Source organism: Poecilia formosa, unplaced genomic scaffold, assembly GCF_000485575.1.
Source record: "Poecilia formosa unplaced genomic scaffold, Poecilia_formosa-5.1.2 Scaffold307, whole genome shotgun sequence".
In the NCBI taxonomy this organism is placed as follows: Eukaryota; Metazoa; Chordata; class Actinopteri; order Cyprinodontiformes; family Poeciliidae; genus Poecilia; species Poecilia formosa.
Genome location: NW_006800246.1, coordinates 475,764 through 480,020, shown reverse-complemented (window position 1 = coordinate 480,020; position 4,257 = coordinate 475,764). Strand labels below are relative to the sequence as shown.

The 4,257-nt window shown below is 41.2% G+C and overlaps 1 long non-coding RNA gene across 1 annotated transcript; it reads right to left on the bottom strand.

The window, feature by feature from the left end:
* Positions 1–1,951: 1,951 nt before the first annotated feature.
* On the bottom strand, positions 1,952–3,632 carry LOC103152314 (uncharacterized). The gene is made up of 3 exons (XR_477721.2): positions 3,283–3,632; positions 2,113–2,209; positions 1,952–2,034 (listed from the first exon to the last, which is right to left on the bottom strand). It is a non-coding gene; the product is annotated as an uncharacterized LOC103152314 (long non-coding RNA).
* Between the last annotated feature and the right edge of the window lie 625 nt (positions 3,633–4,257).

Genomic DNA, 4,257 nt, shown 5'->3' with positions numbered 1-4,257 from the left:
AACTGCAGACTCATGGAAAACCTACATCCATCCATCCATCCATCCATCCATTTTCTTCTGCTTATCCGGGGTCGGGTCGCGGGGGCAGCAGCTTCTCCTACATGGAGAATTTTATTATTATTCTCAACAAAATGACATAAATGAGTTTGGCAGGGGGAAGCAGTCTGGTTTGAGTGGAGAGCCAGTGGAGGGCGGACATTGTTTCTCCTTCCCACAGTAAACAAAGATGCACCAACCATGTCGGTACAAATCAAACTTGTGCATGGAAACTGTCACGGATCATGAAGCACAAACATCAAGCTGCCAACAAAGCTTCAGGGGAGAACCTGTTCACACAGATGATGAGACAATAATAAACATTTATAGAAATGTGTAAAACACCATTTGCTTCCTCCTCTCCAGAGAGCAACATGTTGGAGAAAAACAAGTCCTTCCAACTCCGACAAAGAAATAGACGTGTTGTTTAAATAATCCAGTAGTTGCTCTATGATTGTCATATTGCAGTGGCTGAACCCAAATTTAGGCAGAGTGGGAGGCGGAAGGTTAGTTCTTTAAATAAAAAAAAAACCAATAAACTCTCTCTCCTGGCAGTACAGGAGAATCCAGAGTAGAGGGAGAGAAAGAGAGTAATCTGATTACTGACCAGAAAAGTGGCTGCCTGGTTCAGGTGAGAGAGGGGAACAGGTACGCTCCTACTGAGACTTGAGTGAGAAAAATGGCCTTTAAAGGTTTCAGAATTAAATGCACAATTTAATTGTACAATTAGATGGTTTATGTGTATGCATAGTCATAAATGATGCATCCTGACAGCATATCTGTATAAATATACCCAACTGGAGATGAAGAAAGGGCAAACACTTTATGTCCACAAGCATTTTTTTAAACAAAACTTATAACTTTTAGAAGGTAAACATATTCTTCATATACCTTGCCAATCATATTCGATTTGTACAACAGCATATTAGAGCCAATGTAAAACCTGAGTAAAAAATTTCCTTAAAAAAACTCAGAAATTTTGTGAATCTCAGAAATTTTAAAGATTTTTTTTTACTTTTGAAACTCAGAAATTTCCAAGCTTTTCTAAAAAATAAAAATCCGAAATTTATCTAAAAATTTGAGTCTTTTTTCTCTGTGGGGTCTAATACACTGTCAAAGATTTGATATGCTTTGGTCATGAGGTGAGTTTTACAATTTTCCTTTCTTCCTGCTTCAGGTGCGGTGCTTAGTCTTCTTTTGCTTTAAACCCTAAAACAACGACTCTGAAAAAGCCTTAGAGTAGCTGCTTATGGATGCCCAGTGGAATGAAGGGATCCTATTGGCTGCTACTAAGAGACCTGAAAAGCATTATTGGCCTCATGCCAAAGCTGCCTTGTTCCAGGAAGTTCTGATCTTTTTACTGATTCAAATTGAATTAAAGTCACAGTACTCTCATGGCTGCACTGAGATTGCTTCTTCATGAACCCTCCAGGGTGATGTCCTCCAGGGTCGGAGCAGGAACATGTTTTGGATTGTTGAATCAAATCAGTTCTATTTACACAGCTCACTATCAAAAATAACTGACTGCGAGAGGAACACTGCGCTGTTCCTCCAGGCACAGCATCAAACAGCGTCCTCTATCCTGAAATGTTGAGTTAGAAAAAAAGAAACTAAAGACATCACAGGAAGAGAAAAACTCATCCAATTTCAGACTTTTGCTCCTGAGGATGTTCACAGAGAAAATGGCAAAATAGTACATTTTTGGAATTAATAAATAGATATGAGAGAGACATTCCACTTTATTACCTCTACAAACAACCAATCACAGAATGCATGTCTAATATCCAGCGCAGTCCCATGTGGTTCAGCACATGCAAACCAGGAAATACAGCCTTTTTTTTACAGCTGAACATGTGCAGAATGTCTTATATGTGATGTTGATATTATGTTGTTTTATTTATTTGCAGACCAAATGTTTTCTGTTTCATTTCTTTATTTCAGCTTCATTGTGACATTTAGTTGAACATTCTTTCAGGCCGGGGGGACGGGCTTTTCTTCCTGTATAGGGAGAATGGCAGGTTGTTTTGAGAACTTCTGTTGGTTTAATTTGAGTTCAACAATTGTTTGAGTGCTCACCAATCCTGGAGTCTCCACGACAGCATGGAGCAGCACAGGGCACCTCCAGGTGCTGCTGAAAAGCTCCTGCAGCATGTCAGTTAGGAGGGGTAATGCTCTGAGGAGTTATATTAAGTTACAATTACCTTAGATTAGTTTAGTTACAATGATTTGCATGCATGTATATATTTATTGGTACCATTTATTGCTTTTGTGTTAGACTTGTGTAAATAATGTTTACTTCTTTTTATCTTTGACTATCCATTTCTTTGGTATGGATGGTGAAATTGCTCATGGTATAAAAGCCAGTTTCTTTGGCTCTCTGTAAAATGATTTTGGTGCAAATGTGACCTGCAGTTTCTGAATAAATCCACCTTAACTGCATTCTTATTGTCATGCTTCATTCTATACGCTGAGCCTCTGCGTAACAGGCCCTTTTGTCTCCTCTTTAGCTGGTTTTCTTTGTTTCTTGCTGAAGGTGACATTATAATGAATGATTTCAGAATTGTTGTTGCCTTCACATGCATCTCTACTGAGTGCAGGCATGTGGTGGAAGAAGTCAGCGGAGTATTCAGCACATATCACAGTTCCCCACAGGGGGGAAAACACATCATCAGGACATCAGGAGGTTCACATTGTTTCTATTAGCTGTGCTGCTTGGAGTCCACAGAGCATCTCCTCTGGGTGACTCCTTCACATGCATGCTCATAGGTTCTAGAGTGTTTTGCATGCTGAGCTAGAATTAAGTACAACTAACACGTTGCTAAATTTGCTCTGTTCTTGTGACTTTAACAACCATCAGCAGAGCTGGAATTAAGCTCATCTGTCTGTTTTTGTGAAAGCTTCCATAAACTGAAGTCAAACAGAAGGTTATTCTGGATGCTCTAATCAATATGTGCACACGCACACACACACGCACGCACAGCAACTTATGACCAACACTCACTCACATACACACATAGTAAGAAGAACAAATATCATCACTGAATTTGTGGAATAGAGGTCATGTTCACAAATACATGATTAAAATGTAATGTCATTAGATATTATATTTTAATCATTTAATCATTACCCCTAACCCCCAAAACACAAGAAAGAAAAAACAAATAAAACAAAAATACAACTTTTATTCTTTTGTTTTGTTTTTTGTTTTATAAAGAAAAAAAAGACTTATTTAAAAGTATTACTCACCCAATTTCGTCTTGAAAATCATCACTTTGTAACTCTGCTCGTCTTCCTTTTGTCATGAAGTGGTGGTAGGTGATGGTGAGGAGTGATGCATAGACCCAGATAATGATGATGAAGCGTTTAATGATGAAGATGTTCAACAGTCCAAAAACAGGCGGCACGGCGGAGAAGTTAGCACCCAGCTAAATACCGGTCGCACTAACAACAAGGACTGACAAGAGAGCGAAGCTAACCAGAATTACAATTCCACTTGACAGCTGAGACGTACGTGCGACAACGTTAGACACAGACAAACTAAGACAAGGACCCGACAAGAGACAAAGACAACAGGTGGACTTAAATACACACAGGGGTAATCAAGGGAACGAGAAACACCTGGGAACAATCAACGGGGAAGAGCAGAGACAGAGACTCACAGGAAGGGACTGAACACAAAAAAACTCCAAAAATAAACACACAGAAACATGGCTCATGACAGTACCCCCGACCCCCTCAAAGGCGGCTACCAGACGCCCAGCAGAAAAGTCCATAACCAAAAACAAAACGACCCAACAGGGTGGGCGGAAGGGCGACGGCAGGAGGGCTAGAGTCCAGAAATCAAAACTAAATCCAAAACAGGAACTCAGACACGGAAAACAGTCCGGGGGCCACCACGGCACAGGAGGTGGAGCTCCCGTGGGAGGTCCAGAGGGCGGCGACGTCGGAGGCGGAGCTGGAGCCGCGGTGGGTGGCGACGTCAGTGCAGGAAGTGAAATCCTGCAGGCGGATCTGGCGGTCTCTGCCGGTGCAGGAAGCACAGACGAGGAGGCTTTGGAGGGCCGGCAGGCAGTGTTGCGTTCAAGACCACCAAGACAAGACCAAGACTTTTGGAGTCAGAGACCAAGTCAAGACCAAGACCAGCGGCCCGTGCTACATGACACAATAAAATGTAAAATATGATTGAAATTGCTTCTCAAAATAATCTGAAAGATCCATATT